The sequence below is a fragment of the Triticum aestivum genome, chromosome 6D (genome assembly GCF_018294505.1).
Source record: "Triticum aestivum cultivar Chinese Spring chromosome 6D, IWGSC CS RefSeq v2.1, whole genome shotgun sequence".
NCBI lineage: Eukaryota > Viridiplantae > Streptophyta > Magnoliopsida > Poales > Poaceae > Triticum > Triticum aestivum.
The window spans coordinates 139,392,156-139,414,529 of NC_057811.1; the positions used below are offsets into that span (position 1 = coordinate 139,392,156).

Here is a 22,374-nt window from a genome sequence, read left to right on the forward strand (position 1 = left end):
ACTTAACAAGATGTGTGTGATACGCGGCAAACAAGTCTGTAATCAGAAATGTGTCTGAAGACCGATAAGAACACAGACACTTGTTGCTAATAAGACGTGTGTGTTGTGCGATGGGATTGCATACAGAACAACATATATATACACACACACTTATAAGGACATGAAGGAAATATGCCCTAGAGGCAATAATAAAGTTATTATTTATTTCCTTATTTCATGATAAATGTTTATTATTCATGCTAGAATTGTATTAACCGGAAACATAATACATGTGTGAATACATAGACAAACATAGTGTCACTAGTATGCCTCTACTTGACTAGCTCGTTAATCAAAGATGGTTAAGTTTCCTAACCATAGACATGAGTTGTCATTTGATTAACGGGATCACATCATTAGGAGAATGATGTGATTGACTTGACCCATTCCGTTAGCTTAGCACTTGATCGTTTAGTATGTTGTTATTGCTTTCTTCATGACTTATACATGTTCCTATGACTATGAGATTATGCAACTCCCGTTTACCAGAGGAACAGTTTGTGTGCTACCAAACGTCACAACGTAACTAGGTGATTATAAAGGTGCTCTACAGGTGTCTCCGAAGGTACTTGTTGAGTTGGCGTATTTCGAGATTAGGATTTGTCACTCCGATTGTTGGAGAGGTATCTATGGGCCCTCTCGGTAATGCACGTCACTATAAGCCTTGCAAGCAATGTGACTAACGAGTTAGTTGCGGGATGATGCATTACGGAACGAGTAAAGAGTTGCCAGTAACGAGATTGAACTAGGTATTGAGATACCGACGATTGAATCTCGGGCAAGTAACATACCGATGACAAAGGGAACAACGTATGTTGTTATGCGGTTTGACCGATAAAGATCTTCGTAGAATATGTGGGAGCCAATATGAGCATCCAGGTTCCGCTATTGGTTATTGACCGGAGACGTGTCTCGGTCATGTCTACATAGTTCTCGAACCCGTAGGGTCTGCACGCTTAACGTTCGGTGACGATTTGTATTATGAGTTTATGTGATTTGATGTACCGAAGGTAGTTCGGAGTCCCGGATGAGATTGGGGACATGACAATGAGTCTCAAAATGGTCGAGACGTAAAGATCGATATATTGGACGACTATATTCGGACATCGGAAAGGTTCCGAATGATTCGGGTATTTTTCGGAGAACCGGGGAGTTATGCGAATACATGGAAGAAGTATATGGGCCTTATTGGGCTTTAGGGGAGAGAGAGGCAGGCTGCGCGCCCCCAAGGCCTAGTCCGAATTGGACTAGGGGGAGGGGCTGCGCCCCCTCCTTCCTTCTCTACTTTCTTCCCCTTCCTTGTCTCCTACTCCTACTACATGGAAGGGGGGAATCCTACTCCCGGTGGGAGTAGGACTCCCCAGGGTGCGCCATAGAGAGGGCCGGCCCCTCCCCTCCTCCACTCCTTTATATACGTGGCCAGGGGGCACCCCATAGACACAACAATAGATCTCTTGATCTCTTAGCCATGTGCGGTGCCCCCCTCCACCATAATGCACCTCGATAATATCGTAGCGGTGCTTAGGCGAAGCCCTGCGTCGGTAGAACATCATCATCGTCACCACGCCGTCGTGCTGACGGAACTCTCCCTCAAAGCTCGGCTGGATCGGAGTTAGAGGGACGTCATCGAGCTGAACGTGTGCTGAACTCGGAGGTGCCGTACGTTCGGTACTTGATCGGTCGGATCATGAAGACGTACGACTACATCAACCGTGTTGTGCTAACGCTTCCGCTTTCGGTCTACGAGGGTACGTGTACATACTCTTCCCTCTCGTTGCTATGCATCACCATGATCTTGCATGTGCGTAGGAATTTTTTTGAAATTACTACGTTCCCCAACAGGACATGCTTGCATACCCAAATTAAACATCCACTTATATAGGTGGCTACTACAACCATGGCATTTGCACACACACCAAAGTAAACTATTACATGCATAATTACATAGGTGGCTACTACACACATGACATTTCCACACACACCAATAATGTAAACTATATATTACTTGCATGATTAACTAGCATAAACGATCATCTGATCATCATCTACTTCTTGTGACGCTTGCTCTTCTTGTGGCTCGATCCGGGCTCATCGATTTGGGTAACGAGGCACTTCCTCATGTCAATGATCCGCCTGTGCATCTCGTAGCATGTGTACACGCTCTTGGCCGCGAACCTGAGGTGAGGTTCATCCACTTGCCGCATCCAGGCCTTGTGCCAGGATACGGTACTTGTTCTCTGGGCATCCTGCTTCATCTTTTCATAGTAGGGGTCGATGATGGCCGAGGCGAGTTCGACCAGGGAGTCCTGCTTGGTGCTGCCACAGACCCTGTAGTGGTCACGGATTTCGACAAGGTTCTTGTAGGCCAAGCCCGTAACACTGAGCGCTTTTACATCGTCTTTGGTATCCACCGTGGGGAACTTGTAGTCGGTGCTGTTGACAAACCTGTTGAAACGGTCGCAAGGCTCTGTGGCCATGCAGTAATGGCAGATGAGGACATGATGGCGCACGCACAACTGGGCGACAGCAACCTTCTGATCTATGCCGGGACGACCGGCGGTGTACTGGAGGTCAATGCCGACCACCTTGTACTTGTCTCCAGCAAGCAACTGCTCAATGCTATTGATGTAGTCGTCCACCACGGCCGGGTCGATGATGTACACCACCGAGAGAACCGTCTCCCTCGCGTGGGTCTCCACTCTATGATCGCCGAACTCCATTGGAGCGCCGCCGTACATCCCCTCTCTATGTGTCATCGTGGGTGTGCTTGTTGTGTTGTGGGGCGCGGTCGAAAGGTTGAAGAGACTAAGGTTATAATGGTCGCGGGAATTAAAGGGGAAGCCGGACGGCCAGGAATATCGCCAGGCCCTGATGGCAGTTCTAGTTTGCAGCGCGTAACTCCATCGTGCCGCACGTAACTGCATCGCGTGGCACGCGCACGGCGCAACCGCATGCATATGGGGGCCCCGACATGATCGTGCGCACGCCCAACCACTGGCAGAGCGCGCGTGGAGGGACGCGAGCAGAGCGCTCTGTGGTCGCCTCAAGGAAAAGTTGTCCACAAGCCAAGCGCGCCAACGGACGCGACAGAGCGCGCCGTGGCGCCTAACGGTGAGCAGAGCTTGCCGAGGGACGCGAGCAGAGGACGACACAGTGATACGTGGTAAATAAGATGAGCTGTGTGAGCGATGTTGGAGACATCAAGTACGAATCAGATTAGAGTTGCGTGTGCGATACATGGCAGACAGTTGATCCATCAGAGCTGTTTGTCATGGAATAAGTCGTGTGTGTTGCGGGCAAACACTTGCTGGTGTATAACTTTAAATTTAACCAAAAAAGTGTTAATGCATGTTACAAAAATTGTATAGCTGGAAACTATGTTCAAATACGACTCCAACGATATAATCTATGGCGACATGCATTCGTATTTTATTAGTTAAACCCTACTTATAAACCAGGACGGGGTATAGTAGGTAATTAAATCGCAAACGTTTTTTATTAACTGTATGTGTATGTGTCCTCTCGTCCTCCTCTCGCACGTCTTGTCACCCCGCTGCCGCAGACGGCTTACAGTGCAAGCTTGCGCAGCTCGCGCGGGCGTTCTTTTGGCCAAACGGTGGCGCCACTGAATCGTTGGTGAGACCGTTCCCACGCAACCTTGCAGGTTCCCGCGCAAGCTTCCCGCCCGACTCGGTGAAATCCCCCAAAATCCCAATGCTTACCGGCCTGCTATAAAAACCCTCACGGCCGGCGAGTCCTGCGTCGCATTTCCCCTCCCTCCCTGTAGCTTATCTCGTCTACTTCTCCCGCAATCGCCAATGGCACCGGTCCGTCGTCGTCGCTCAGCCACTCCGCCGTCATCAGAGGACAGCTCCAGCTGGGAGGCTACACCGCGGCGGTGGCGCAGTCCCTAGCATAGTGTAGTCTGCGTGGCGTCCCTGTTGGGTGTGCGCGGAACAGCCACCACACGCTCCGCCGCCGCTGCCCGTCAGCAACTGTTGCCGGCCGCCGTTGCCGCCACACCACCGTCGAAAGCCAAGGCCATCTCCCGCTCCGCCGCCGCGGCCCGAAGGCGGGAGGTGGCCGTCGTGGCCGCCACCCCACTGCCGGCCACCATGGCCATCACCCACTCCGCCACCGCGGCCCGAAGGCGGGAGGTGGTGGTCGTGGCCGCCACCCCATCGTCGGCCCCCGTGGCCGCCAGCCCACCGTCGACCACCGGGATCATCACCCGCTCCGCCACCGCCGCCCGAAGGAGGGGGCGAAGGTGGAGGCCCGCACGTGCGTCGGCGACCTTGCGCGCTACATCGAGTTCCTGCGGGAAGAGGAGGAGCGCCTCGTCGAGCACGCAAAGAGCTTTACCGCCGCCGTGGCCGCAGCACACGCCAACGCAGAGGCGAGGAATCAGGAGATCAACGAGCAGTCCAGCCGCTTCGAGAGGGATCGTCTGGAGCGTCAGTGGGCGTTCGAGCTGGCGAGCGTCGCTGAATGTGCAGCAGCGGCAGGCACCGTATTGCATATGTCCAGCTCATCGGTAGGCTCCTCCTCCTCCTCTGCCTCTTACTAAGCGCGCTCGGCAGAGGAGAGGCTGCCGGAAGTAGCACAAAGCCCCTCCGTGGTAGTAGTAGTATTTAGGGGCTATTTTGTTCAGTTCATCTGACTATAGATGTGTGGTCGAACTGTACAACGTACTTAAAATTAGCTAGTATATAGTTGAACTAGCTATTTCAGTACGTGGTTGGCAACAATTGGGGAGAAGTTTGGTCGGTTCAGCTGTCGATTTGAACTGTTTGTATAAATTAAGAACGACTGCTTAATCTATGAATGAAATCTATGCTTAATTACTGAATTTTAGTTGCAAAAATTACATAGTGCTAATGATTTCTAGCTGCATATTTTGACAAATCGCAGTGTTACAAGGATTGACAAATGGCAACCTTACTAGATCAACAAATGTAAATCTTTCCAGTTTGACAAATGGCAACATACCCAATATGACAGATGCAAATCTTACCAAATTGTTTGTACGTGGTTGCACATGGGTCATCCAGAACAACCATTTGTGTTGAAGGGATGCACAAATCCTGCGCTGCTCTCACTTTGCATACGGGTGTTGTATCTAAATCGTTTGCGATCAAGAGCTGCAGAAATCCTGCTCGGCACATTTTCTCTTGGCTTCTTAGGGAAGCTGTCAGTTTGCATACGGGTGTTCTAACTAAAACGTTTGCGATGAGTGTTTTATATTTCAAAAGCGAATTAAACTACGGCTTGGGCGCCATTAATGGAGAGGACGCGAGCAAGGCAAGCGGCCATGGAAATCAAAGGGCTCGCTTCCCAGTGAGCCTGCGCAGCATACAGCTCGCACGGTTCCCGGTGAGCCTGCGCAGTCGAGGACAGCTTGCACGCCTCTCGGTCAGCCTGCGCATCGGACGGCGCTCGCACGCCTCCCGTTTAGTCAAGGTCAAGCAGCTGTCCGCACGGCACCTCCTACAGCCATTAAAACCATGACACGTGGCGTCACATGAATGGTTAACAGAATTTTGGATTTACTAGAATTTAAAAACCAGGCATCTCAATGTTTTGCCGGTAATCAACAATGCCCCGGTGTTTGAAATTCATGCCCATTTCATGCATGGGATCTAAGCATGCACCCAAGGACACATATTTGTTTTTTCAACCAATTTATATGCACTAGAGCATGTGCATGTAGTTCAAATTTGAATTATGCACATAAAATGCATTGAAAACTCGGTTAATGCGTAAAAATGTCCAAACGAACCCCGAAAAATAAAAAAAATCACACAACACTCCTGTTGTTCTATGTTGACACGAGAAAAAAAATTGAAAGCAATAAGAGGCAATGGTTATCGTTTCGTCCCCAAAGGTGGGACGTTCCCTACCAAAAACCATCATGCTTGTTGTGAGAAGCTACGGTTTGTGAGAAGCATATACCCAAACCTGCCCCAAATGGGACAAATTTGTACCACGACATGTTGATGCTGCTCCATGATAGCATGCCAAGTTCAATGAATTTCAGACAAGTTTTGGATTTACTAGAATTTAAAAACCAGGCATCTCAATGTTTTGCCGGCAATCAAAGGTGCCCCGGTGTTTGAAATTCATTCCCATTTCTTGCATGGGACCTAAGCATGCACCCAAGGACACAGATTTGATTTTTTTAACCAATTTATATGCACTGGAGCATGTGCATGTAGTTCAAATTTGAATTGTGCACATAAAATGCATTGAAAATTCAGTTAATGCATAAAAATGTCCCAACGAACCCCGAAAAATCACAAAAAATCACACAACACTCCTGTTGTACTATGTTGACATGAGAAAAAAATTTGAAAGCAATAAGAGGCAATGGATATCGTTTCGTCCCCAAAGGTGGGACGTTTCTTACCGAAAACTGTCATGCTTGCTGTGAGAAGCTCCGGTTTGTGAGAAGCATATACCCAAACCTTCCCCAAATGGGACAAAATTTGTACCACGGCATGTTGATGCCGCTCCATGATAGCATGCCAAGTTTCATGAATTTCAGACGAGTTTTGGATTTAGTAGAATTTAAAAACCAGGCATCTAAATGGTTTACCGGCAATCAACCGTGCCCGGTGTTTGAAATTCATTCCCATTTCTTGCATGGGACCTAAGCATGCACCCAAGGACACATATTTGATTTTTCAACCAATTTATATGCACTAGAGCATGTGCATGTAGTTAAAATTTGAATTATGCACATAAAATGCATTGAAAACTCGGTTAATGCATAAAAATGTCCAAACGAACCCCGAAAAATCAAAAAAAATCACACAACACTCCTGTTGTTCTACGTTGACACAAGAAAAAAAATTGAAAGCAATAAGAGGCAATGGTTATCGTTTCGTCCCCAAAGGTGGGACGTTCCCTACCAAAAACCATCATGCTTGTTGTGAGAAGCTACGGTTTGTGAGAAGCATATACCCAAACCTGCCCCAAATGGGACAAATTTGTACCACGACATGTTGATGCTGCTCCATGATAGCATGCCAAGTTTCATGAATTTCAGACAAGTTTTGGATTTACTAGAATTTAAAAACCAGGTATCTCAATGTTTTGTCGGCAATCAAAGGTGCCCCGGTGTTTGAAATTCATTCTCATTTCTTGCATGGGACCTAAGCATGCACCCAAGGACACATATTTGATTTTTTAACCAATTTATATGCACTGGAGCATGTGCATGTAGTTCAAATTTGAATTATGCACATCAAATGCATTGAAAATTCAGTTAATGCATAAAAATGTCCCAACGAACCCCAAAAATCACAAAAATTCACACAACACTCCTGTTGTTCTATGTTGACACGAGAAAAAAAATTGAAAGCAATAAGAGGCAATGGATATCGTTTCGTCCCCAAAGGTGGGACGTTTCTTACCGAAAACCATCATGCTTGTTGTGAGAAGCTCCGGTTTGTGAGAAGCATATACCCAAACCTTCCCCAAATGGGACAAAATTTGTACCACGGCATGTTGATGCCGCTCCATGCTAGCATGCCAGGTTTCATGAATTTCAGACGAGTTTTGGATTTAGTAGAATTTAAAAACCAGGCATCTAAATGTTTTACCGGCAATCAACCATGCCCGGTGTTTGAAATTCATTCCCATTTCTTGCATGGGACCTAAGCATGCACCCAAGGACACAGATTTGATTTTTCAACCAATTTATATGCACTAGAGCATGTGCATGTAGTTCAAATTTGAATTATGCACATAAAATGCATTGAAAACTCGGTTAATGCATAAAAATGTCGAAACGAACCCCGAAAAATCAAAAAAAATCACACAACACTCCTGTTGTTCTATGTTGACACGAGAAAAAAAAAATTGAAAGCAATAAGAGGCAATGGTTATCGTTTCGTCCCCAAAGGTGGGACGTTCCCTACCAAAAACCATCATGCTTGTTGTGAGAAGCTACGGTTTGTGAGAAGCATATACCCAAACCTGCCCCAAATGGGACAAATTTGTACCACGACATGTTGATGCTACTCCATGATAGCATGCCAAGTTTCATGAATTTCAGACAAGTTTTGGATTTACTAGAATTTAAAAACCAGGCATCTCAATGTTTTGCCGGCAATCAAAGGTGCCCCGGTGTTTGAAATTCATTCCCATTTTTTGCATGGGACCTAAGCATGCACCCAAGGACACAGATTTGATTTTTTAACCAATTTATATGCACTGGAGCATGTGCATGTAGTTCAAATTTGAATTATGCACATAAAATGCATTCAAAATTCAGTTAATGCATAAAAATGTCCCAACGAACCCCGAAAAATCACAAAAATTCACACAACACTCCTGTTGTTCTATGTTGACACGAGAAAAAAATTTGAAAGCAATAAGAGGCAATGGATATCGTTTCGTCCCCAAAGGTGGGACGTTTCTTACCGAAAACCATCATGCTTGCTGTGAGAAGCTCCGGTTTGTGAGAAGCATATACCCAAACCTTCCCCAAATGGGACAAAATTTGTACCACGGCATGTTGATGCCGCTCCATGATAGCATGCCAAGTTTCATGAATTTCAAACGAGTTTTGGATTTAGTAGAATTTAAAAACCAGGCATCTAAATGTTTTACCGGCAATCAACCATGCCCGGTGTTTGAAATTCATTCCCATTTCTTGCATGGGACCTAAGCATGCACCCAAGGACACACATTTGATTTTTCAACCAATTTATATGCACTAGAGCATGTGCATGTAGTTCAAATTTGAATTGTGCACATAAAATGCATTGAAAACTCGGTTAATGCATAAAAATGTCCAAACGAACCCCGAAAAATCAAAAAAAATCACACAACACTCCTGTTGTTCTATGTTGACACGAGAAAAAAAATTGAAAGCAATAAGAGGCAATGGTTATCGTTTCGTCCCCAAAGGTGGGACGTTCCCTACCAAAAACCATCATGCTTGTTGTGAGAAGCTACGGTTTGTGAGAAGCATATACCCAAACCTGCCCCAAATGGGACAAATTTGTACCACGACATGTTGATGCTGCTCCATGATAGCATGCCAAGTTTCATGAATTTCAGACAAGTTTTGGATTTACTAGAATTTGAAAACCAGGCATCTCAATGTTTTGCCGGCAATCAAAGGTGCCCCGGTGTTTGAAATTCATTCCCATTTCTTGCATGGGACCTAAGCATGCACCCAAGGACACAGATTTGATTTTTTAACCAATTTATATGCACTCGAGCATGTGCATGTAGTTCAAATTTGAATTATGCACATAAAATGCATTGAAAATTCACTTAATGCATAAAAATGTCCCAACGAACCCCGAAAAATCACAAAAATTCACACAACACTCCTGTTGTTCTATGTTGACACGAGAAAAAAATTTGAAAGCAATAAGAGGCAATGGATATCGTTTCGTCCCCAAAGGTGGGACGTTTCTTACCGAAAACCATCATGCTTGTTGTGAGAAGATCCGGTTTGTGAGAAGCATATACCCAAACCTTCCCCAAATGGGACAAAATTTGTACCACGGCATGTTGATGCCGCTCCATGATAGCATGCCAAGTTTCATGAATTTCAGACGAGTTTTGGATTTAGTAGAATTTAAAAACTAGGCATCTAAATGTTTTACCGGCAATCAACCGTGCCCGGTGTTTGAAATTCATTCCCATTTCTTGCATGGGACCTAAGCATGCACCCAAGGACACACATTTGATTTTTCAACCAATTTATATGCACTGAAGCATCGGCATGTAGTTCAAATTTGAATTATGCACATAAAATGCATTGAAAATTCAGTTAATGCATAAAACTGTCCAAACGAACCCCGAAAAATCACAAAAATTCACACAACAATCCTGTTGTTCTATGCTGATACGAGAAAAAAATTGAAAGCAATAAAAGGCAATGGATATCGTTTCGTCCCCAAAGGTGGCACGTTCCCTACCGAAACCATCACACTTGTTTTGAGAAGCTCTGGTTTGTGAGAAGCTTATACCCGAACCTGCCCCAAACGGAAAAAAAATTGTACCACGGCATGTTTGATGCCGCTACATGATAGCATGCCAAGTTTCATGAATTTCAGACGATTTTTGGATTTACTAGAATTTAAAAACCAGGCATCTCAATGTTTGCGGCCGAGTGACGGTGGCAGGGTGTTTGAAATTCATTCCCATTTCTTGCATGGGACCTAAGCATGCAACCGAGGACACATATTTGATTTTTCAATAAGTTTATATGCACTGGAGCATGTGCATGTAGTTCAAATTTGAATTATGCGTATAAAATGCCTGGAAAACCCAGTTAATGTATAAAAATGTACAAACGAACCCTGAATCATTCCAATTTTTTTGAAGACACACCTATAGTTGCATGTTCACTGCAGATATAAGTTCTAACAATTCAAACACCATCCTTTGTAGTTGTGACCCCATTACGCAATTCAAATGATCAAGACGATAAATCAAGTAGATCGCACACAGTTTATTATCACCAACCGTATGAGATGTAGCACAAAATATCTCGGAGCACCGTCGGTGTATAGTATGCCCATGGCTTACGAGAGAAGGTGCATCGGCTACAGACCACAGCCGGCGTGTCAAGCACACTAGCTCACTCCCAAAATATCATTTCACTGTTCATTCATCGCTGGTGAAAGATGGGGACGTGGACCCATGTCGTGAGGGCAACTTCGGTGGCCCCCTCCGGCGAGAGTGCGGCCGCAGCTGCCAGGCGCGTGCTAACAAGCTTCATGAGGGCGACCACAGTCTGCGTCCGGGCAACCAAGGCAGCCCAAACGGCCGATGTTGCTTCTCATGCGGCGGCGGCGGCATCTGCCTCAAGGATAGCAACTGGCGAGAGCGGCACATCAGATGTACGTTCCGCAGCGGCAGGCTTAGCCCTGCTGGAGGCCACCCACTACCATGTCGAGGCCGTCCACGCCTAGCTCGTGGCGGTCACCGCACAAATCGAACGAAGTTTCTCCGACAACGGTCGGCAACCTACGGCCGAAGAGCTGGCAATCGCTGAGAGAGTTCGAGCAGTCGTCCGTTCCTGCGCGGCTTACCTTGCCACAACGAAGCCCGCCAGAGCCCAGATGGCGTCCGCCCACGCCCAGCTCATGGCGGCCTTTTCCAAAGAGATGGCGGACGCGGATGGCGAGATGCTTACCGAGTATGGTGCGATGGATGCCATGGAGCCCCTTCCCTAGGAGACCGTCGGGCGCGAGCTGGACATGGAGGCGGCGGCGGAGATCGACGAGCACCAGCCGTAGTAGTACTCTTTGTTTTGTTTAATTAAGAGCGCCGGTCTTTAATTTGTTAGAGTAATGTTTAGGTCAGTTAGCTCTGTTTAATTGCTGAACTTGCTCGATTAAGAAGTTAGTCTCCTTTGTGTACCCAAATTATGCAATGACGTGGATGACCACTGTAACCAGGGAAATTCGAACCAAATTTTTTGACGTTCAAACTCAACACACACGGGTTTAGCTATCTGAATCGTTTGTGATGTTCACATGTCGTACACAGTGTTGAATAAGGGACCGTGTCCGATGACATTTTTTGGCTGAAGCGATTCCAAATTTTCGGCTTCCGCGGAAATATCTACCTCCCAACCCACTCCCCCTTACCAAAAGCCAAATTTCCCTCTTTCCGCCTTCCTTTCCAAGTTGAAACCTTCACTCCTTGCTTGCAGCGCCGACGCCTCCTCGCCGGCGACCCTCCTTCACGCTCCTTGGCCTCGCCTATCCAGGCAGGTAATCCACACCCGACCCCCATCCTCCTCCTCCTTCCACATCCCACATGCCCCTACCGCCGGCGCGAGCGCGAAACCTACCACCCAAATCACCGACCCCTCCACCAAATAAGCTCCGACCTAAGCCATGGTGCACGCAGTATAGCCAGGACCTCAAGGAGCATTTGGCAGCGGAGAAGCAAATCACGGTCACACGCGTGGATGAGGTCACGATGGCTGCCATTCATGCCGACCCCCAGATCTTGAAGGAGCACCTTGCCATTTGCTACATACGCCAGTTATGCATGCTCGGTTTACCCGTTGCGTGTGCTGCTCCTGCCTTTCCTTCACAAATTCTAGTGAATTGTGCTATCTAATTTTACCATGCAATCTGTTGCTCTAGTGTATATGTTCTATATGTCGTGCAGTCTGGTGCTCACTTATTAACTGTTTTGTTAATTAGTTGTCGTCTTCAGTTAACTGTTTGGTTCAATTCTGCAAATGTGATGTTCAATTCTTCAGGCTGCAATTTTGTATTGTCTTCCATGTGAGAAATAAATTGAATTTATCTTATAAAATTTCGGGTGCATTCTGTTATTGTATACCATGTGAGGAATAAATTAAATTTCGCTGTAGTAAATACATGAGAAACAAATACAATTGGCTGTAGTTAACTGTTTGGTTAACTGTCTGATCTTCTATTAGGAGTATGTTATATTGTGCAATCTGGTGCTCAGTTAATGTTTGGTTCATTTGTTGTGGTGTTTAGTTAACTGCTTGGTTCAATGTTATATTGTGCAATGTGGTGCTCGGTTAATTTTTGGTTCATTTATTGTGGTGTTTAGTTAACTGCTTGGTTCAATTCTGCAATGCGATGTCCAATTGTCATGGGTAGAATTTTGTATTGTTGTGCATGTGAGGAATAAATCGAATTTGGTTGCACTTAATACATGAGAAACATATACAAGTGCTATATTTCCTAGTTCTTAATCATGCTTGGTTTGGATAAATGGGTTTTCCCTGTGGCTTGAATTAATCTGATGAATCTGCAATGTGATTATTTTTCATCAACATATTTTACTGATAGTGTGCGAACCCTTACTTAACCTGATGACTAACTACCTTATATGTGTTGCAGGAAAACAATAGGAAGCACTGAGGTTTACAATCAAGGTTAGCACGTGCATGGTTCGTTGTCTAATAGCACATTATTGTGCAATTGCAGGAACCATTCTAATATTTAGGTTTGTAACAATTTGGTCTTGCACATGTAGGTCCTGCTGTCAGAGGTTTTGACCCACTGTTCAACCCTTTTTGCATATGGGGAAATGAGTTGTCCATGAATGTCAGTCAAGTCAAGAAACTCAGAAAGATTGTTAGGATAAAGAAATTAGCGACAAAAAACAACAAGATCTTTGTCTGCACAATGAAGAAGACATCAGTTCACTACAGGATGGTACTAACTATTATACCTTTCCTTTTTTATTCCTTTACCCCATTTCCAATATAGAGAAGATATTTATGCACATCCTTGTTTTCAAGCCTTTCCAAAGCAGTTCACTGATGATTACCTCTCAAACCACCTGTACGGTCAAGAGGCGAGGAAGGTATTCATACAACACCCACGGTTCAATATTGAAGTGTTCTTGAAGAGGACGAATGATGGACGGTCAATCATCCACAGGCACTGGCCTAAAGTTACAAAGACCTTCAACATCAATGAAGGCTCAATATTCGCCTTCTGCTTCAGCAGTTTTCCAGATGAGATAAATCTGTCTATGTACCGTCTATGATGCTAATTTCGAAAGGTTATAGATTTGCATGTGAAACTTGTACCTGGTGTAGTTGTGTAATGGGGTAGCTGAGTGCTGAAGCTATATGATGTTGTACTCTGATGTATTTCAATTATGAAAATGAAATATATTGTGTGCTTAATATGAATTGTCAATTAGATTAATAAATGGATTATGAATAATCGGATAATTAGCCTGCTAGTGGCGAATTAGCCTGCTAATTGGGTTTTGCTATTGTAAACAGTTGTTAAAAAAATACCATGGACGATGACCTCAGGCAACGCACACAGTTATAGGAATAAACCGTGTTGGATCAATGAACAATCACACACGACTTTCTCTTGAAAACTGTTTGCGTTAGGCCACCTTGCGCAAACGTTTACCACATGAAAACTGTGTGTGATGAAAAGCCTTTGCAACACAATTTCTTTCACGGACCGTGTGTGATATATTCAATAACGCAAGCGATTTAACGGGAAAAATTGTGTGATGTACCTGTGAACGAAAACATTTTCCTTCGAGCGACTGTGCGGGATGTACATACGAACGGAAACATTTAGCGGGGACTGACTGTGTGGGATGTACTTACGACCGAAAATAATTTCACCGTATAATTGTATTTTTAATTCTACTGTATGTATTTCCGTATTTGAGCGCTCGCCGGTCGCACACGACCTTATTTTCCGAACATGTGTGCCAGGAGGGCATATCCCCGACGGTTTCTGGGTCGTGTGGGAAGGTCCCCCCTATCGCTCACACTCACTTGGCGACGATTCCAGATGCCATCGTGGAAAGGGGTTTTAAACCATTTGTTTAGGAGCTCGCTGTACTAGTGTACTTACAACAATGTAATGTAAATCATTGATGTGTTCAATCAGCAGAAAACAGGAAAATAATCACCATGAATAATAGCACTTGCACGTAAGTGAGACAGAAAGATGTGAAAATGGTGTTTGTCTTCACTATAATCTTCCCATGATGGGAATATATGCACGTAGTCCCTAACAATATTGAAAGCATTGTTTTTAAAACTGGGAATAACTGGAATGGGGTTCCAATCCGCAGGAATTGGCCGTCTCTGCAGTTGGGATAGGTCTTCGGCCAGTGGACTTGCTGTACGTTTGGCTGGAGTGGGATTTTTCTATAGTACGGCTGGTGCTATGGCAACTGAAATCGGCATGCCTTTTGCTGGAGTGCAGGTCCTGTGTGGTGGGGCTAGTGGTGTGGCCAGTGAAGTATGGGTACAGTCTGCTGGAGTCGGTCCTACGTTTTGTGTCACTGGTTGTACAGCCAATATAAGTGGGGTGTTGTCTGATTTCTCCGGCACCACCACGTTTTTTGAGGTCTTTGCTAGTGCTCCTTCAGGTTCGGCAATCACTCCCTTCCTTTTTGATGTCTGATACACAAAAACAACATTTGAGTGGAAAAACATGGTATGATGACAGATGGAATATGTATTGATAATGGATGGGCATGACACCTTGACATATATGATAAGTAAACTAAGCAGATGGCGGTGCAACAAAGTAGAAGAAATGCAAGACAACATATGCAAGATACGCGCAATCAATAAAATCTTGACAAATTAGAACAGGCACCTTGATGGATGAACAGGACAGACCATCTGCCTTTGACTTCTCGAGGTTAGAATAGTCATTAGGATCATATTCTGAACAAGAATCTAGAGGTGGGGAGCGTATGAGTCTCATTGCATCCAGAATGGCACTCAATGCCTTGGTGCCAATTTTGTAAGTCGTTGCAGTGTTTCACAATATTCTTCTGATGCGCGGATTCCGATATTCACTGTAATTACATATAATATCTGAGAACCATGAAAACATAAATAGTATTAAGATTATCTTTGTAATGCAGAGGATATTCTAATATAGGGCGACCTTGTAAACCCTTGTGTGCTATCACTGGATTCTGATGAGAGAGCTCATGTGTGCTGTAATATGGTGTGTGTGCATTAATATAATCCGACAGAAGTACACAAAAATAGGTTTCAGAAGTAAGGATAGTTGGCAGATGATAGGTTCATAATATATTGTATAGAGAGTTTATTGCCAAACCATGATAACAAGAGCACGCAGCAACTAAGCAGATCATAGTATACATAAAAGGGGTACACCATAACCATGATATATAAATCGGGAAAGTGGAACTGGCTGGAAAATACGGTGTTGCATTACCGCTACTAATTGAAAGCCTATCGATCACGTACATGCCATCTCTATCAGCTGTTGACTGCAGATGTCCCCGCGCTCTTTCCGGACAAAGAACATACTGTACGTACTAAATACAAAATAACAAAAAAGGAACATGTTAAAAAACAGAAGAGAAAGCATATTCTTGAGGTTCCGCTTCATTGCATACAATGTTGGTTGCCCACTCATCATGCATCACAGCGCCCAAAGAAATACAATTCCATGTTGTCTCTCTATATGTGGCCACATGCATTTGGAAAATCAAGTGGGAGCATTACCTGAACAATTAAAGTGTGTTTGTTAACTAATATCAGTATCATATCACAATTCATATTTGAAGAAGTAAGCTTTGGACTTATGATTGGTGTGTTGTTTAGCTTCAAGAGTGGACTGCTGCTAGTGCCGACACATAGCAGCTACACAGATCATAGTGTAGATATAACGGGAAAACCGTAAGCATCAGGAGTAAAATCAGCAAAGTGAAACTTGCTGGAATATATGTGCTAGTATTGCCAGTACGGCTAGAAAGGCTTCGGATACCAGCTCTCTTCAACCGAAGGTGCGATACTGTTAATATCAGTGTAATTCTCAAAGGCGACACAGCTCCCCGCATTTCCTTGCTTCTTATAGGATTCAAGTGGGCAGGCCACTACAAATCCTATTCCTATGTTTACAAAATCCTACAAATCAAAGAGGCCCGAAAAGTTCAAAGTGTCCATCACAACCGACCGTATAGACCTCTACACTGCAAATGTCCCTGCTCATCATCACTACAAGGAACATACTGTACTACTATCATACTCCCTCCGTTCCAAAATATAAGTCTTTGTAGAGATTTCCACTATGTATCACATATAGATGTATACAGATACATTTTAGAGTTTAGCTTCACTCATTTTGCTCCATATGTAGTCCATGATGGAATCTATACAAAGGGTTGTATTTAGGAACGAAGAGAGTACTTATTAAAGAAGAACGGAAAAGAAACATGTTAAAGAAGAGCAAGCAGATTTTGGATAATAAAATGTTCGTTGCGCAGTGCCCACACATCATGAACTAGAGCGCATTAAGAATGCAACTCCCTGCTGTCTCTCTATATGTGGTGCACATGCTTTTCGAAAGTAAAGTAGGAACATTAGCTGACCAATTAAACGTTATCTGTTTTAGTAATACTAGCAAATATGCCCGCGCGTTGCACCGGGAAAAAAACTTCCGCCATCAGCATTTCCTTCGCATGTTTCTCTATCTCGACCCTCGACGCCTACGCCCTACATTAATTGAGTATTTCTTTCGTTGGCCACTACTTTAATTATGCACCATGCATAATTAGCCCATCACATATTGTAGAGGTTAATTACGGAGGCACGTCAATCAACCAATATCTATTTGGGTCTCCACCTTAGGGATAAATAGAAGCCACACCTCACTATGTCTTTATTGGTTTCTAAGACAGCTTATTGGTTCGAAAGAACAGACATATATAAACTGACATAATTGTGTGTAAGAGAGTGAAGTGGGATTATTAAATTGGTGAGTGAACGTGAAAAATTGATTGTAGAATGGCTGCACCGCTGGGACCTTGGGCCGGCGAAAGCAGCTCAACTGGAGTTGTGCAACTTGGATGGGCCAACCTGGTCTCCATCCATCCATGAATCACATATATTTTGTCTCTCTCTCTCTCTCATACTATGTATAGAACAGTTGCCTGGTGGCCTGGCTAAGTCAGTGACGTGCGGAAAAGTTGAAGAAACAATCCCATGTGTGTAACCAGAGAATTAATTTTGTAATTCAAAATATGTTATACAACCACACCAACTGGCACTTTCAATCAGAAAAAATAAACAAAAAAACAAACTTAATTTTACAATTCAAAACATGTTGTGTTAGCAATTGACCAACCTACTATCGATTGCCTCCGTGATGTTCCTGTAGTCGAGGTCCACCAACTTGCCACAGACCTAGGTCATCAGACTGGGCATCTTGCCATTCCGCCAGCGACACCGCCTATATCTTGAGAAAAACACATTAATTAATATTTAACCAAAATGAATAGAAATATTTTACCTACATGCACATGTTTGATAACTGGATATTTTGTGATACATCAATATTTAATACAACCAGAAGAAATATAGTCATGTTTAACATAAAATTTGTTTCATAATTCAGAGCATGAAACTTGAGATTTAATTACACACATATGAAGAAGTTGTGACCATTTATCCTGCGAAAAAGGATGTCTTATGTAGGACTGAGGATGCAACTTCAGTTACAGGATCTTCGTTTCTATATCACTTTGGCGAATAACAAATTGACACTGCACATAGAAAAGAAAACGAAATGAAGAGAAGCATGTACCGTTTTTTATGAGAAAAAAGGTGTAAGATAGGGGTACCTCATTTCACGCTTGTACTTGCACGCACCTAATAGCCATCTCTTTCAACTGAACATTATCTGGCATCTTAGGAAAAAACATGCCATTGTAGGAGTTAATGGCACCTGTTTAGTCAGCCTGATAAAAGTGAAGCAAGTCGTTGTCCACATGTGTAGCATCCAAGTTACTTACCAGAACATGCAACACTGAACATCCTATACACCGCTCCCAGCTGCACTTTGCCAGAGAAATATATGTGAAAATCATCTAGATGACCAGGCAGATAAACTGAAGTGAATACAAAACGGAAATCATGTACACATGGCCTAAGAACACGGGGACATCCCAAAACGGAAAAAGCATAATACTCCCTCCGTTCCTAAATATAAGTCTTCCTAGGATTTCAATACAAACTACATACGGATGTATATGGACATATTTTAAAGTGTAGATTCATCCATTTTGCTCCGTATGTAGTCCATAGTGAAATCTCTAAAAAGACATATATTTAGGAACGGAGGGAGTAGATTGCTAGTTCGCTACATAATGAGAAAAAACATAATAAAACAAAATGATTTGACAGCTTTCATGGATGTCCTATTTACCTCAGGCAGTCAGGCTGAGAACGTGTTTGATCAATTCTTCTCGTGTGCTTGCCTATTTCTGCATTAGAGGTACACATGACAGGCTTTCAATTTTCCACGAAAGAAATCTGGATCGAGGTGCTGGGTGTTAATTAATGGTCAATTTGACGTCCGCACCCACCAAGCCACACCATGGGTTCTGCCCGTTCCTTCTTAAAGTGACAATTTCAGTGTATGTTGCTGGAGTTTTTTTATTGCTTCGCTTTGACAAGTAACATGATACATGGAAAAAAATAAAAAGGCAAAGAAGAAGCTAAATCCTTCATCCTGCGAAGATAAAGAGAAAATAAATAGTTTCAGGCCAAGTAAGCTTTGACAGATTACCAGAGTTCTTTCTAGTTTCTACAGCTTTTGGTCTGACAAAACAGATGAAATCTTGTTCAAGGCTAGCGAGGAAGTGCCCCATGTAAACGAACAGGAAATCTGCTTCTTACTGTCGTTGTTCTTTGGCTCTATACAGGTTGCTCGAATTAAGTCTTCCATTCACCACCTAAATTGATCCTTTGTCTTCATTCCGGTCAATGGTAGCAGCAGCTCTCCTCAGGACAATAAGTTAGCATCCTTCATTACAGTGCATGTTCCTCACCTTCGCCATCTTCAACAGCAATGCTCCATCTCTTCCTAGGCTTCAGAAACATAGCACCAATCAAATCCCAAAAGAGGAGTGGGAGAAAACGTATTTGGATTTTGAAAAGTCTGTATGTCTCTTGCACACACAATCAGTTTTCTCGGCAAGGGGCTGGAGGCACGGGCAACCTCGCGCTCCTCGGTATCCTGTAGAGCCCACGTTCACGCCATCAATCCAAAGATAGCTAGGCGCTGTCCCCCGTGACTGACCGCCATCATAGACTGACAGCAGAGGAACAGTCACGGCCGCACGGCCGCGACTGCACGATGGAAGTTGAGGCCGGCCAGGACTGGACGCCGACCAAGTTGAGCGCCCTCAAACACGCCAACCCCAAATCAAACCAGCAACCATCGAGCCCAAAATAAACAACGCGAGATTTGGACGATTATGTACCCCTGGAGGACGTGCGCGTGGTCCAGGTCGCCCCCTCCTGGATTTAAGGCGGCGAGCTGCCATCACCCTATGGAGTTTAACTCGAACCCTCCCCACCTATCCCATGTCCCAACGTGACCAGGGGCAGCGCGACTCGTCGGGAGTGGAGCAGGGAGGAGTCGCTGGGGCATGTGGGCGGGAGGAGGCGAGCGGCGCGTTGCCGGGAGGAGGAAAGCGACGCGCGGCCGGGGGCGGCGCACATCGCCGGCGGCATAGCCGCGAGGAGGCGCGGGGCGGAGCCATTGGCGGGGAGCAGCTCGTGGCCTGGAGTCGGAGCAGGAAGACGATGGGGATAGGTGGGGAGGGTTGGCTTGGGTCTTCTATTTCTTCCGTCCGTCGCGAAACGGTTTTTTCTTTACTGACCGAGGACTGCGGGTTGAATACTAAAGAACACAGGGTTTTTTTTAGCAAAAACGCGACGACGGTGAACAGGCGGGCAGAAGCACTAATCGCTTTATTATTATTATTTTTCTCGCCTGTATGAGGCCCACGCTGGCGGACGATTGACATACGAAAAAGTAGAACGAAATTACGGACGAAATCACATGAATAATACCACCTCAGATGTAGAAAATAATACAGGTGAAAAAAACTGAAAGCGTAAATTCACGGGAAGAAGCGTATTGTGACGGTAAACCCACGGAGTCAATCCGTGCTTTATTATTAGGGAGAGATTAGGGAAAGATCAGCATCATATCAGATTCGTATTTGAGCAACAAGTTTGGAATTATGAGTGGCACGTTGTTTAGCTTGATGGATTCAGGAGCAGTGCTAAGCAGGTACCCGAGCCCCTTCCTTCGCACCGGCGAACTTCGGCGAGCTCTCAAAAATTTAGTCTACTGTCATTTAACTAGTGCGGAATATAAAAAGGGAAAACCATAAGCATTGCGAGTATAGTGTTGAGCGTGCCATGGCGGATCTGAAGGTGCAAATCGGACAAAGGCAACTTCGCAACCAATGTTTGCTTTCAACTAGCAAGTAAGTGATGGACAAGAAATCAGAGTAAAGCAGTGGCGATCTATTTTCTTGCTGTGATAAATAAGTTGAGCAGATACGAAAGAGTACCGCCCCTGGTGCGGCGCTGTGTACGCATCTGCTGAGAATTTGACAGTGTTGCGGTAGCGATGGCTGTCGACGGCGTGGAAGCAGGTCTAGGAGGGTAGACGGTGGTGGCATGGCGCGGTGGACGAGACGGTCGTAGGAGCGGTGCCGGCAAGGTGGACGACGGCGGGGATGAAGCGAGAGGACGGGATGCAAGGATCCCGGTCCGAAGCCGTGGATGAGAGAGGTCGATCTCTTGTAATGGCCGATGGCGTCGGGGTATCAGCTCCGGCATGGTGGAGGAGGACAGTGGTGGATGGGGTGGCGGGCGGAGGAGGCTGGGGTGGAGAGGGTGTTTTGGTGCCCATGGAGTACGAATGGGGAAATGGAGGGAGAGAGGATGGGGGTAACCATTGAGGGAGTCCTGGATTAGGGGGTCCTCGGACAGCCGGACTGTTGGACTATGAGGATACAAGATTGAAGACTTTATCCCGTGTCCGGATGGGACTCTCCTTGGCGTGGAAAGCAAGCTTGGCAGTACGGATATGTAGATCTCCTTCCTTGTAACCGACTCTGTGTAACCCTAGCCCCCTCCGGTGTCTATATAAACCGGAGGGTTTAGTCCGTAGGACAACAACAATCATACCATAGGCTAGCTTCTAGGGTTTAGCCTCAATGATCTCGTGGTAGATCAACTCTTGTAATACTCATATCATCAAGATCAATCAAGAAGGAAGTAGGGTATTACCTCCATCGAGAGGGCCCGAACCTGGATAAACGTCGTGTCCCCCGCCTCCTGTTACCATCCGCCTTAGACTCACAGTTTGGGACCCCCTACCCGAGATCCGACGGTTTTGACACCGACATTGGTGCTTTCATTGAGAGTTCCACTGTGCCGTCACCGTAAGGCTAGATGGCTCCGTCGATCATCGGAACGATGCGATCCAGGGTGAGGTTTTCCTCCCCGGACAGATCTTCGTATTCGGCGGCTTTGTACTGCGGGCCAACTCGCTTGGCCATCTGGAGCAGATCGAGAGCTACGCCCCTGGCCATCAGGTCAGGTTTGGAAACTTGAACTATACTGCCGACATCCGCGGAGACTTGATCTTCGACGGATTCGAGCCCATGTCAGGTGCGCTGCACAGTCATGATAGGCATGACTTAGCCCCTCCAACGGACAGTGTTCGGGAGATCCCACCTGCACCTACTCCGGCCCTCGATCCGGAGCAGATTACGCCGTCCGAGGACGGGTGGATGGACCCCGCCACGGAGGCCGCACACTCAGCGGCGATAGAGTCGAATACTGACTTCACCTCTTATGAGACCCGTGTTTCCAGACATTTGGATTCGTCCCCGGCCACGGGCTCCGGACCGCCTGCGTCCCTGCCTATCGAATCTGATTGGGCACCGATCATGGAGTTTTCCTCCGCGGATATCTTCCAGCACTCACCACTGGGCGATGTGCTAAACTCATTAGGGTCTCTCTCCTTG

The 22,374-nt window shown here is 45.4% G+C and overlaps 1 long non-coding RNA gene across 10 annotated transcripts; it reads right to left on the reverse strand.

Annotated features, from left to right (window-relative positions):
* Positions 1-15,266: 15,266 nt before the first annotated feature.
* LOC123144144 (uncharacterized) lies at positions 15,267-20,147 on the reverse strand. 10 transcript variants are annotated; one of them, XR_006471281.1, is made up of 8 exons: positions 18,904-20,147; positions 18,744-18,801; positions 18,331-18,370; positions 18,160-18,225; positions 17,963-18,081; positions 17,664-17,768; positions 15,782-15,852; positions 15,267-15,360 (listed from the first exon to the last, which is right to left on the reverse strand). It is a non-coding gene; the product is annotated as an uncharacterized lncRNA (long non-coding RNA). The 10 variants fall into 10 exon arrangements; XR_006471286.1 differs by having other exon boundaries at positions 17,664-17,774; XR_006471283.1 differs by having other exon boundaries at positions 15,297-15,360; positions 15,750-15,852.
* Positions 20,148-22,374: the final 2,227 nt, after the last annotated feature.